This window comes from Hypanus sabinus, unplaced genomic scaffold (assembly GCF_030144855.1).
Source record: "Hypanus sabinus isolate sHypSab1 unplaced genomic scaffold, sHypSab1.hap1 scaffold_503, whole genome shotgun sequence".
Classification (NCBI taxonomy): domain Eukaryota; kingdom Metazoa; phylum Chordata; class Chondrichthyes; order Myliobatiformes; family Dasyatidae; genus Hypanus; species Hypanus sabinus.
The window spans coordinates 8,246-23,135 of record NW_026781370.1 but is presented as its reverse complement, the minus strand read 5'-3'; positions in this window follow the sequence as shown (position 1 = coordinate 23,135).

Sequence of the window (14,890 nt, the reverse complement as noted above, 5' to 3'; positions counted from 1 at the left end):
TCAATAACTCATCCGATTTTTCTCCTGTGGAGAAATAAGGGGATCCGGTCTTGTGCAGATTTACTTTGTGATGGCCGATTGATGACTTTTGAAGAGTTTATTAGCAAACATTCTCTCTCATACACACTTACTGCAATATTTTCAGGTTTGACATTTTTTTACAACAATACTTATCTAAGTTTCTATATATGGCAGAATCTGATTTGTTGGATACAATTTTGAATTTGAATCCATTAGTAAGAGGTTCCATTGGTAGAATTTATAATTTATGTTTACTATAAAAAGATATCCTCTCACTAAAGATTAAACAAGATTGTGAGAGAGAACTTAATATGACCTTGGTTAATGAAGATTGGTTGCGAGTTCTGAAAATAAGTAATGCCAATCACGGTTTAATTAAGTTTAAAATTGTTCACCGTTATTATTTAACAAAGGTGAGATATTCAAGATATTTCCTGACATAGACAATTACTGTGATAGGTCTAAAACTAAAATAGCCACTTTGTCACATATATTCTGGTCATGTTCTTCATTAAAATCTTTTTGGAAATCTTTGTTTTCTACAAGTTCTAAAGCTCTGAAAATTAATTTACAACCTATTACATTGACTGTACTAATTGGAATAGTTCCACATCATATTCAGGGTATTGCATCTTCACATCAACATGTAATTGCATTTGTTACATTGTTTGCAAGAAGGGCTATTTTATTAAAGTGGAAAGATACCTCTGTCCCTACATTAATTCAATAGTTTTCTCAAGTAATATTATATCTCGGTTTTGGGAAAAAAAAATGGAAGTAGAACTTTTGATCCTTGATTCGACTTTGAGAGAAGATGGGGCTGTTTTGCCAAATTATTTAATTTGTAGTATTTTATATGGTTTCCTTCCAATTTTATTTTATGTAAGGATGAATTAGCAGTTAATGATTCTTTTTCTTTTTTTTTGTGAGAGAGAGAGAGAGAGAGAATATGAATATATGATGGTAAGATGTATCGTTGTGGGAGTTGATTCCTAATGTTTTTTTTTCCTTTTTTCCTTTTTTGGTAGTTATTGGGGTTTCTTTTTTTTTTTAGTTAGTTGGGGTTCTCATTTTTTCCTTCATATATTTTGATAATCTTTTTTTCTTCAGCTTTATTAATTGTATATATATGAACTTGTTGAAGTTTTGTATCATTTTATAGCTGTAGAAGATTATGCATCAATAAAAAGTTTCTGAAAATGAAGATTCATTATTTTTGTTAAAGGATTTATGATTTAATCATGATGGCCTGAAGTCGATCTGGTATTGAATTGAAAAGCGGCAAGACCTTTCCTGAAATGGAACAGCAGAACAAATAAATCAGAGAAATCTGTTACTTTCGCAGAAATACATGATATGAAACTTGAATTTGGTTCGCTTACAGATGACGGATGCTAACAGAAAGCTTGACAAATCTATCTCTACTGTTCAAGAATCTCTGAAGATTTTGGACTTTCAATTTCATTATTTTTGTTAAAGGATTTAAGATTTAATCATGATGGCAGGAAGTCGATCTGGTTTTGAATTGAGAAGCGGCAAGACCTTTCCTGAAACACCTTTCAGATGCTCAAACAGACTACCCATCGAATTGAGAGGGAACAATAACAGTTAACAAACTAGAATTGAAGATGTCATCTATGGAAAAGAAAGTTAATGAAGTCACATTGGAATTATCAAGAACAAAGAGAAAAAAATGATTGATTTAGACAGCAGAGCGCGCCGGAAGAATTTTCGGGTTTGCCTGAAAATACTGAAACTGGTGACCTCTTAATTTTCTTCTGAGATATGCTGCATTCACTTTTTAGTGAGATCCTTGAAGTGAACCCTTTACTCGACAGAGCACATAGAATTCCGAGATTTCGGCGTTTATCTGAATTACGTCCACGACCACTCATACTTTTCTTGCATTGTTATACAAGCAAAAAAGCTATACTCCGAGAGGCTAGAAAAAGAGGACAACTAATCTACAATTCAACTGAAATTGGTATAGTGGAAGATTTTGCTCCTGAGATTTTTGCCGGAAATACTGGGAAGTGATGCTTTTTTTTTCTTTCTCAATAATAGAAGTTTTTCTATGAATTGTTAAGAGTAGTTGTGGTTCCTTTTTTATATTAGCTCAGTGGTATACGCTACATGATTTTGACAGTGCATATTCCTTTCTTTGTACTTTTATTGAAATATACATTTGATAGATCTTCTCTGACTCTCAAGTGATCTCATCTGAAATGTTGTCCTTCACCCACTGATGGATTTTGTATATCTTTTTACAGTTTAAATCTGACCAGGAATTTTTCTGTGGGAATTAAAACACAACAAACCAGTTGTGCTGCCTCTGTCTGGATATTTAAGAAGTGGAGCAAGGGATCCAATCAACCATCCTTCCTGCCCAGGCTATGGGGAGAGATTCACAAGGTCATCTGACTGACTGGCACGCACATCATTTTACATAGAGGAGAGGCCATTAACCTGCTCAGACAATAGGAATTAATTCACTCGGTCATCTCATCTGAAGGTACATCAGCAAGTTCACACTGGGGCAAGCCCATTCACCTGTGCTGTGTGTGGGAAGGGATTCAGTCTGTCCTCCCACCTGTGGACACACCAGTCAGTTACACTGAACGGAGACTGGTCATCTGCTGAACTTGTGGAGAAAGATTTATTCGGTCATCTAACGTAATGTCTCACCAGCAAGTTCAAACTGGGGAGCGGCCGTTCACCTGCTCAGTTTGAGAGAAGAGATTCACTCACTGTTCCACCCTATGGAGACACCAGCCAGTTCACACTGGGGAGAAGCCGTTCACCTGCTCAGTCTGTGGGAAGGGATTTACTCAGTCATCCTCCCTATTACGCACCAGACAGTTCAAACTGGGGAGCGGCCGTTCACCTGCTCAGACTGTGGGAAGGAATTCAGTCAATCATCCAATCTACAGAGTCATCAGAGAGTTCACATTGGGGAGAAGCTGTTCACTTGCTCTGAATGTGAGGAGTCTTTCACATGGTCATCTCACCTACTGAAACACCAGCGATCTCACACTGGCTCGAGGCCGATCACCTGCTCAGACTTTGGGAAGAGTTTCTCTCAGTCATCTCCACCAAATGTGCATCACTAAGTTCACACTGGGGAGTGATTGTTCACCTGCTGTGAGTGTGAAAGGGATTCTCTCAGTAATTAACCTTATGGCACCATTAACCTTGTAGTTCACAATAGGAAGAAGTTTCAGTAAGCTGTATACTGGATATTTGTCCATCCCCTTTGCTGAATGCAACTTTGAGACTGACTGTCGGTGCTGAACTCCGCAATTATTGCTGCTGCTCACCACACCCAGTTCTGCACCCTGGTCACTGGGCATGGGAGGAGTTTCTTCTGCTGCACATTCACCTTTAATGGAACTGGAGATTAATATTCTGGCTCTGAGACAAATAAATCAGTTCTATTTTCAACTCTGTCTTCGGATTCTGTTGAATTTATAACACTGCTAATGTACAGTAGATGGTCAAGTCAGGCCAGCTGGACACTGCCAGTGATTCTGTTCCAGGTGAGTCCTTGTAAATCCTCCCCTGTTGTTCACCTCTCGCTCTGCCTGTGGTGATGGTTTCCAAGCAGTCACCACTCTGTGGGTGAAGAGGTTTCCTTTGAAGTTCATGCAGACTGAAGAAGAAGTCGCGCTGACTGCAGTTCTGTCTGAGATGTTCTTCGCCCCTCAAATCTCTGGGTTGAGGAAGAATGACATTGGTAGTTAACCTCCTTATTCATGGCTCATTTCCACATTATGGGTCATTTTTCCTGCTTCTGAAGGGTTGTTGAAAGCGCACTTTCCTCTAAAGACTGAAAGCGGAATGGGGAACCATCTGTCGGATGTTCAACGGAGCAGGGTCAGAAACCAGAGGCAATTCTGCACAGGGAAGAGTTTGGGGTTCGGCGATGATCAGGGTAAAAACGTATGATGAGGAGAAGGGAATCAGCAGCAGGCGTGGCAACGAATGACAGAGTAGTAACATTTGGAAGCTGATTGACAGAGAAAATAATTTGGTTGTCTGACTGATGACACAAACAGTACCTGTGGTGAGGTGCTCCAGTGGTCGAGGAACATGTGTGTGTTGGGAACGGTTTTATCTATTGGGGGAGTTGTTCCTGCTTGTTTATCCTGTAATGTTATATCTGGATGGTTATTATGGGTTGTCCTATCTGAAATAATGTATTGATTATCATGTAATTTGTAAGATTTTGACTCTAAAACTGGATCACGCTTGAATTTATGGTGGCTTTTTGAAGTGATGGAGGTCATTCATCAGTACATTAAAGCAATATTTTGGTGAATGATATTTGCCACTTGATTGTACTTTTGTAAGTAATCCGATTGAGTTAAACTGCTGCAGGATCCTGGTTTGTGTTGGATTGTGTCTGGTTACTCTTGGCATTTTGTGCACTTACTGCCTTGTTTGTTTGTATTTCAAGTATTTTTTTGATTTTTTTTTACATTTTAACCACCTTGTCCTGTAGTTCTGCAAGGAATGTCTCTCTTTCTGGGAACAGTTTTCCAACTCTCAGTCAGGTGCTCGATGCTTCCTTGTCACCATCCAGTCTGCTCAGATCGTTGGGATGTCTCCCATGGAGGGTCATACTCATTCCACTGGTTAATGTTTTCTTTGATAGTGATGATTCATTTTTCTGAGTTGGCCTCTCATGTACGTTTTCTGGTCTATCTTTCTTATAACGATTGCATATACACACATGGAGTGCTGAATCCAGTTCATGTTTGTTGTCAGTTCACGTTGTTAGAAGTTTCATCTGACGGTTGTGTGATTTGTTTCATGTGTATGATTTCTCTTCCTCCTTCTGTCCAAAGTCTAAGTGGGTTTGTGTGTAAATAGTCTTTTCTAAAGTTGCTATTTATCTTTTAACTTTGCTGATTGAAATGTGTCCAAGATATTTTTGTTAAAGAAAAATCAATGTCGGTATTGATGAAGGTGTTTATTGCATTTGTTGTATTTGATAAATATTGTGCTCTGTTTGATAGGGTTTTTTTTTAAGCCTTGAACTAAATTTTGTCAAAAGTTTTCCCAGATACATGGGAATCAAGAGTCCCGATAAAGGGTCTTGGCCAAAAATGTTGATTCCCATCCATAGATGCTGTCTGATATGCTGAGATCCTCCAGCACTTTGTGTGTAGTTCTCTAGCGTTTGCAGGTCCTCTTGTTTCCCAGATACTTATATATTTCTTGAAAGAATAAGCCAAGAACAAGCTATTTGTGTTGTGTGGCTCTGTTGGTAAAATATTAAATAAAATCATTGGAAGGAGTTGGCATGGGGTTGGAAGGTGTAGAATCTCCTTGGGTTGAATTAACGAGCAGCAAGTGTAAATAAACTCCCTGATGGGAATTCTACAGAGACCTCCAAACAACAGTAAGTATGTGGTCCAAACATTACATTGGGAGATAGAAAATGCGTGCCAAAAGGGCAATGTTACAATGGTCATGGAGGATTGTCATGCAGGTGATTAGGAAAATTAGGATGGTGTTCAAGATGTTTTTTTAGAGCAGCTCGTGATTGAACCCACTTGGGGATCAGCTGTTCTGGATTGTGTGTTGTAATGAACCTAAATTAATTCGGTCACTTAAGTTCAAGGAACTCTTAAAGACAAGTGATCTTAATATGATCATATTCATCCTGACATTAGAGAAGGAGAAACTAAAGTCAGATGTGGAATAAAGAGAATTAGAGATGCACGAGAGAAAAACTGGTCAAAATTGATTTGAAAAGAACACTTGCAGGGTAAAAACGGAACAGCAAAGGCTGGAATTTCTGGAAGAAATTGGGAAGGCACAGGATGTATACATCCGAAGGAGGAAGTGGAATTCTGAAGGTAAGGTGACCAAACTCTGGCTGATAAGAGTAATCAAACACAACATGAAAACCAAAGAGAGGGCATAGAGCAAAAATTACTCGGTAGTTAGATGATTGAGAAGCATTTAAAAACCAACAGAATGCAACCAAAATAATTAAGAAGGAAATGATGGAATACATAGGTGAGCTAGCTAGTAATATTCAAGAGGATGCCATATTTTTCTTCAGGTACATATGGTGTTAAAGAGAGGCGGAAGTGGATATCAGACCTCTGAAAAATGATGCTGGAGAGGTAGTAATGTGGTGGGGGTGCATGGGAATGGCAGATGAACTGAATAATTATTGTACATCACTCTTATCACTCTGCCAGGAATACCGAAGTCCCAGATGTCAGTGGTCAGAATGTGTAAAGTAACGTTACTCAGGGGAAGGTTTTTGGGAAACACAAAGGTCTGAAGTTAAATAGTTCATCTGGAACGGATAGCGTACACTCCAGAGATCTGAACGAGGTGGCTGAGGAGATGTGGAGGTATTATCAATGAACTTTTGAGAATCGTTAAGGAAATTATATCCTGAGAAGATTCTTCCTTCATTACTCCCATTCTCCCAGTTTCACCTGTCATCTACCGCTTCTTTCTTCCCTCTCAGCCCCACACTTCTTCCACTGACGGCTCATCTTTTTTTTCCCAGTCCTGATGAAGGGTCTCGGCCCGAAACGTCGACTGTTTACTATTTCCCATATATGCTGCCTTGCCACCTAGGTTCATCCAGCATTTTGTGTTTGTGTTGCTTGGATTTCCAGCATCCACAGATTTTCTCCTGTTTTTGATAAAATAAAGGCGGGATCACGTAATATAGCAGGAAAACAGTCGGAAGTGAGAGGATTGGAAATTACATAACCAACAGGAGACGACGAAAAAAAGACACACAGGAGAGACAAGATGAAAAATTAAAGTAAGTGAGCCAATAATATCAGTTATCAAGAGCTGTTCATACATATAAATAGTAAAAGGGGGCGAGTTGATATTGTACCGCTGGAAGATGATGCTGCCGATCGAACAAAGAGATAGCAGCTGAACGTAACAAGTATTTTGTGTCATTCTTCACTGTATAAGACAATAAGACATAGGAGCAGAATTAGGCCATTCAGCCCATCAAGTCTGTTCTGCCGTTCTGTCATGGATGATCCCGGTTCTCACTCAACCCTATGCACCTGCCTCCTCAGCATATCCTGTAATGCCCTGACTGATCAGCAAGCTTCTGGATTCTGCCTTAAATGTACCCACAGACGTGTCCCTCACCGTCGTCAGAGAATTCCACAGATTCACTGCTCTCTGACTGAATAAGATTCTTTTTAACGAAACTGAAAGGTCGCTCCTCAGTGTTGAGGCTGTGTCCTCTGTTATCGCAACCCCCACCATACGAAAAGTCCAGTCCTCATCCACCTTTTCTAGACTTTTCCCTCATTCGGTGAGTTTCAGTGCGATTTGCCACCCCACTACCCGCATTCATTAAACTTAGGTCAGTGCAGGAGTACAGGCCCAAGGATGGCAAACGCTCCTCATATCTTAACCCCTTCATTCCCGGAATCATCATCTTGAACATCCTCTGGATTCTCTCCAACGACAGCACACGTTTTCAGAGATATGGGTCTCAAATGCTCTGTGCGGCCTACAAGGGTCTTAAAAATACTAGCATTATCTCCTTGCTTATATAGACAATAGGCAATCGGTGCAGAAGTAGACCATTCGGCCCTTCGAGTTCTCCACCGCCATTTTGAGATCATGGCTGATCATCTACTATCAATACCCTGTTCCTGCTTTGTCCCCATATCCCTTGATTCCCCTATCCATAAGATACCTATCTAGCTCCTTCTTGAAAGCATCCAGAGAATTGGCCTCCACTATCTTCCGAGGCAGTGCATTCCAGACCCCCACAACTCTCTGGGAGAAGAAGTTTTTCCTTAACTCTGTCCTAAATGGCCTACCCCTAATTCTCAAACCATGCCCTCTGGTACTGGACTCTCCCAGCATCTGAAACATATTTCCTGCCTCTATCTTGTCCAATCCCTTAATAATCAGATATGTTTCAATCAGATCCCCTCTCAATCTCCTTAATTCCAGCGTGTACAAGCCATCTTCCACTTTACTCTAAATAATTGCCAAGTTTGCATTTGCCTTCTTTACACAGGCTCGTCCCGTAAATTAACCTTCTGTGAGTTTTGCCCGATGATTCATATTTCCTTCTGTACTTATGTTGTTTGAACCTTCTTCCCCATCAGATAATAGTTCAGTATTGTTCCTTTTGCTAAAAAGCACTATCGTACATTTCCCAATATTGTATTCCATCTGCCACATTTTTGCTCATTCTTCAAATTTGCCTCTGTCTTCCTGCAATCACATTGCTTCCTCAGCCCTACCAACGCCTCCACCTATCTTTCACAAATCTGTCCCGTAGCCCGAGTTTCGGACGGGGTCCACGTCCGGATTACCTCGGTTGTGTCGATCATAATTTTTCAACAGTGCAAACCAGGATCTAATTCTGACCCTTAATCTCACCTAGTCCCACCTACCCGCACTCAGCCCATAACCCTCCTTTATAAAGTTCTTTATAAATTGTCCACATTATCTTCTTGCTTTTATATTCTGGTTCTCTGGAAATCCACGCTGACATTGCACGCCTTCTTCACCCAGACTCAACCTGTAAATTCCCCTTTATGGACTGTCACACAGGACCTCCCGGGTCTCTTTCCCCCTGAGATTTGTGTTTGCATTTTCCCTCCGTTTAGAAAATAATCAATGATTTCGTTTCCCCTACCAATATGCATGACCAGAGACGGTGCTACCTTCCACCTGCCATTTCCTTACCCATTCTCCTAATCTATGTCGGTGCTTCTGCAGCCTCTCTACTTACACAAAGCTCCCTGCCTATCCACCTCTCTTCATATCGTCTGCAAACATTGTAAATAAAAGCGATAAATTCCATCATTGAAATCATTGGCACAAAACGTAAGAAGAATCGGTTCCAACATGGAGCCCTGTGGAACCCCACTCTTCACCGGCAATCATCGTTTCGATTATTTGACAGTTTACCCAGGTTCATGGAAACTTCGTCGGCTGTGTACGTTCACGTGCTCATTTAGTTCAGACAATAAAGGCACTTACCAATAAATACAAACTCCTTCTGTACCTAACTGATCATTATTGCTGATGGGAAATCCTCGTAACACATTGTCTCAATTGTGACAGCTACATCTGCATCATCCGAAAGTCAGCACACAGTAGCATTAAACAATTAGGCTTACACAGCAATACTGATGTCAGTCTCCAGAACGCCATGATAGTTCACACGACCAGAGTGGCTGGAAAGTTCACACGAATTGAGAAGTAGGTGTGTGCGGTTTGCTCGTGCCTCAGGATTTAGCGGCTGGAGCTGAGAGCAAGAGGGAAAAAAAAAGTGCGGCTGCAATAATGCCATTGATAATAATTTACCTGTTTACAAACGGTATAAAATTGTAGCATCATGCATCCCATAGCTATTCGACACTCACTTAGGTAATCACAATATAATTACAGAAGAGCAGAAAGTATGCCGTGAGGGTGTGAAAATATGTAAAGATAACTGTTAATAGATTCTGTAATTCTGAATCAAGCCCGAATGAATATCTGAAAGCTTTCATGTTGTTATGTTGACTACCAAAAGTTATTTAGTTCTGCCCCACCCTAGAGAAACATGTCATTTGGACTGGATAACCGCAGAACATTAAACATAATGAAAGGTGCAATAGAGCGAGTAGAGCAGCAAGTTCCGATACTCCCCATGGATGGATATGAAACATATAAACACCTGGGATATCAAAATGCAAGCAAATTAGATCATGGCGTAATAAATGGAAATAAACCACTTCAGGTCTTAAGAAAATGCACCAGAAAGAGCTCAATAGTGAAAATATTACAAAGGCAACACACAGGTTTGCTGCTAATACATTATATTTGTTTGTCAAAACCTATCTGGAAAACTGATAAGGAAAAATAATAACTGAAATGAAAATTTTAGAAAACACTACATGCACTTGAAAGCAGGTACCTCGGACAGAGGCGGAAGAGAAATAACAGACGCAATAAGTTTACACACTACCCAGACGAAACTTAGAAAGATAACTTTTCATCAAGGAAGACAGGCTTTAGTAATCAACGCGAACATGTGGAATTCTGATATGGAGGCAACACCATTAAACTTAAATGAAAGTACAATATAGAAAAAATAATAACATTGTCACTTCAGAACAGAAAGTTATCCGATGGAAGAACATGACCCTCTGTGGAGAACATCCCGACGATCTGAACAGAGCCGATGTCGACAAGGAAACGGCGAAGGATTAGCTCAGATTTGGAGTCCTTTTCCCAGGAACGGTGTAACACAAGGTGGTGAACTCTGAATCAATATAAAATACAGAAGAACAACAAATTCAAGCCGACAATGTCACGAGAAAGCAGAAACAATCGATCGCAGCACAGGATCCTGCAGTAGATTAACTCAGTTTCATTACTGATACAGGTGAAATCAGGTGGCCAGCGTCATTCACCAAATTCTTGCTTTAAAATGCTAACCCATAAAAGGCAGTAACGTTACTATAGATAGAACCTGATCCAGTTTTCAGCGTCGGAGTCCTACAATTACATTAAGGCCGGTTCATTATTACAAATAGGGCCAATACATGGCGCCCGTCCGTCAATCACCCCTCGTACCTCATCCTCAGCACGAACGACCCGGGTCCCACCCACGGCAAATTACTTTAAACCCTCCCGAACAGCTCTAGCATACATTGTCTAGTATACATTGTCCCAATAGGAATATTCACAACTGGTCTCATCCCAAACACACCATACAGTATTTTGAAACAGTTAGGCCTTCACAACAATATTTATGTAAGTCTCCAGAAAGCCACAATAATAAACAACTCTAGAATGCTCCTAAAACTCCCCGCAATTAAGAAAATAAGTGCCCTCGGCTGTGGACATGCCGCAAGTTTGACCAGCTTGAGCTGAGAAAAAAAAAACTTAAATAGTAATCAGAATGAAAAGCTTCATTATGCGTGTTGTAGACGGGGTTGGTAATGCTGATTAACTCCCACTACACAAAACATCTCTCAATGGCGTGTTTCTCACACAACCTCTGGGCTGTCTACCCCGTCTGAACAAGCCCAGCTCCTGACCTTCACATGAGGTTTAACTGCTGAGCCCGGCGGAACCATTTCTATTGACAGGATGAGGAGCAAAGGCTGCTCACCATGGCTTCGGACGGATGGGGCTTGTCAGCCGGGGTTGGCACTCATCATGTGATGGAGAATTCTGTTCTCCACCCTACAACAAAACCCAGTCCTGGGGAAAGCTTCGGTAGCAAACTACGAGGAAATGTTGTGAACAACAACTACGTGGCAACAACGTGCTCTGTGTATACTGTTGCAATAGCTTGACACATTGGCTTGTGTACCAGGGAGACAACCCGGTCGCACCGTCCATGGTCAACACTGGCCAACGGAGGGAGTGAATAATAATGCAAAACAGTAAATAAATAAATAAACAAACAGATAGATAGATAGATAGATAGATAGATAGATAGATAGATAGATAGATAGATAGATAGATAGATAGATAGATAGATAGATAGATAGATAGATAGATAGGTAGATAGGTAAATAGAGGTCGATAGGACAGAAAAATAGATAACTTGATCAATGAATACATCACATCAATATTAGGAGAACATGACTTTCGGAGCCATTCAAACTGTGTCCATGGTTGGGGAATCTGTTCAGTTTTGCGGTGAGTGAAGTAATCCGCGTTGTTTCAGGTGCCTGAAGGTAGGAGTGAAGAACTGTTCCTAAACCTGGTCTTGCGTCTCTTTCCGAGGGCAGCCGGGGTAAAAGAAAATCATCTGGAAGGTGGACGCTCTTGTTTGTGCCTTCTGCTTCCTTGTGACGTCACACGTTGTAGCTGTGTCGCTAGTTTCCTGTGTTTTCACCTGTCGGGTGTGTGGGGCTTTTCCTGTGATGGGATGGGATGCATCCACTACCTTGTGCAGGTGTTTCCGTTCTGCGGTATTGGTGTTCCCACACCGGGCCGCCATGCACCCGGTTCAATACTGCACTCCGTGCTGAGATTTATAGAGCACTCCAAACCCAGATTAGCAAACCAGAATCAGAATCAGGTTTATTAATGCCTTTGTCAATGTCGGGCCTGAGAGGTTGTGCCGGAGTGTCCCGTCTTTTGTCACTGTGAATGCGGTAGTAAATTGGATGCAACGCTGGCTTACTGCAAGTGTTCCCTTCCTTGTATCCACGGACCCCTCGGTTAACCGTAGGGCTCCATGCAATAAAAATATTGGAACCCCTGTCCTAGAGGCAGAATCCTGAGGGTGGTAGTAGGTAGTGGCCTCTCTAACTGGAGGCCTGTAGTTACTGGTGTATAGCAGGGGTTGCACTGGGTCCATTGTTGTGTGTTATATAGATCAACGATCTGACCGACAGTCTGATAGGCTGAATCTGCAGAGTTGCGTGTGATCCCGATATTGGATGAGTGGTAGACAGCGAGAGTGGCTGATGGTCTTGAATACAGGTCAGTGTGTGGTGTATCACTTTGGGAGGACAAACCGTGGTAGGATTTATTCTGTAAAAGGGAGCGCGTTGAGTACTGCGGTATTACAGAGGGACCTGGGAAGATTGATCCATAATCCGTTGCAACTGGCGTCGCAGGCAGATAGGATTGTGAAGAGAACTATAGGCACATCGGCCTTCAGACATCGAAGCAACGAGTACAGGGGTTGCGATGCTATGCTGAAGTTGTATAGTTGGTGATGCCTAATGTCGAGTATTGTATGTTTTCTGGTCACCAACCTGCATGAACAATATCAATATCTTGACTGAGTACATAGAAAAATTAGAAGGATGATTCGGGGACATAAGGAGGGGAGTTGGAGGGAAGGATTGAGTAGGTTAGGAATAGGTTCGCATTCCCCCAAGCTTTGGAGTGAGAGGGAAGGTTTTTAAGAGATGTTCCAGTTGATGAAGGGTATAGGTAGCGTAAATACAATCAGGCATTTTCCACTGAGGTTTGACTAGAGTGGTGAGCTGCGGGTGAACGGTGAAATATATCTGGGCAATATGCGGCGGAACATCTTCTTGAGGCAGCGAGAGTGTGGAACGGGCTTCCAACGGAAATGGCAGAAGCAGGACCGATTTCAACATTGAAGAGGAAATTGGATCCGACACGAATGGGAGGGTTATGGACGGCATGGTCCAGGTGCAGTGTCCACGGGACTAGGGAGAGGATCAGTTCGGCGCTGGAGGATGAGCAGAAGAGCCTGTTTCAGTGCCGGACTGCTCGATGACTCTGTGACCAGATGCCACTGCGGGATGTTCCCCAGCGGGGTAAGGGTACTCCCGTCAGGCCGAGTGTGGCGAGGCATCAATATGGGACCACTGACCATTCCTCTCATAGTCTGCTGTAGGCTGAAATAATTATCGCACATTTGTGCAATTCTCGTCGGTCTTAAGCAATGATTTGGCAAAACAACATATTATATTCCAAAAAGCAACATGGATTTAACCTCTGAATTTGGCGGCTCTTGATTTGGCCTTGGGTAAGCTCAGAAACCCCGGTGACTGAGTCTCTGAGCGACCGGCACGATGGTGAAAGACCTCCACGCAATAAAAAAATAAAAACAATAAAAATAATGGGAACCCCTGTCTTGGACGCAGAATCCAAAGAGTGGTGGTAGACGGTGGCTTCTCTAACTGGTCCTGTAGTTACTGCTGTAACGCAGGGGTTGCACTGGGTCCATTGTTGTGTGTTATATAGATCAACGATCTGACCGACAGTCTGATAGGCTGAATCTGCAGATTTGAAAATGATATTTGAAAATTGGATGAGCAGTAAACAACAAGATTAGCTAATGGTCTTGAATACAGGTAAATGCGTGGTGTATCAGTTTGGGGGGGGGGGGTGGAGAGACAAACGGTGGTAGGACTTTCGCAGTAAAATGTAGGGCATTGAGCAGTGTGGTATAACAGAGAGACCTGGGAAGACCGATTCATAATTCCCTGAAATTCGCTTCACAGGCAGATCGGGTCGTAAAGAGTACTACTGACACATTTGATTTCAAACATCAACGTAATGTGTACAGGAGTTGTGATGCTACGTTGAAGTTGTATAAGGCGTTGGCAATGTCCTATATCGAGTATTGAATGTGTGTTCTAGACACGTACTTGCATGGACGACTTCAATGTACATAGAGAAGTTAGAAGGATGATGCCGGGACTGGAGGGCGAGAGTTAGAGCTAAAGATTAAGTAGGTTAGGAATAGGTTCGGGTTCCCTCAAGCGTTGAAGGAAGAGGGAACGTTTTGTAAGAGAAGATCCAGTTTATGAAGTGTATGGATAGCGTAAATATAAGCAGGCGTATTTCACTGAAGTTTGACGAGAGTAGTGAGCAATCGTTGTAAGGTGAAGTACATCAGGGCAATATGCGGCGGGACATCTTCTTGAGGCAGCGAGAGTGTGGAACGGGCTTCCAACGGAAATGGCGGATGCAGGACCGATTGCAACATTGAAGAGGAAATTGACTCCTACATGAATGGACGGCATGGTCCAGGTGCAATGTCCACGGGACTAGGGAGAGTATCAGTTCCGCACTGGCGGATGAGCATAGGAGCCTGTTTCAGTGCCGGACTTCTCCATGATTCTGTGCTTTGTGACTCTGTTTCCGAATACAACTGCGGGATGTTCTCCAGCGGGGTAAGGGTACTTCCATCAGTCTGGGTGTGGCGTGGTATCAGTGTGGGACACTAACCATTTCTCTCATAGTCTGCTGTAGGCAGAAATAATTACCTCATTTTTTTCTGCAATTCTTGTCAGTGAATTAAGCAATGAATGAGCAAAATAACATTTTATTCCACAAAGCTACTTAGAATTAACTTTTGAATTCCGCGGCTCCTGTCTTGGCTTTGAACAAGCTGAGAAACTCC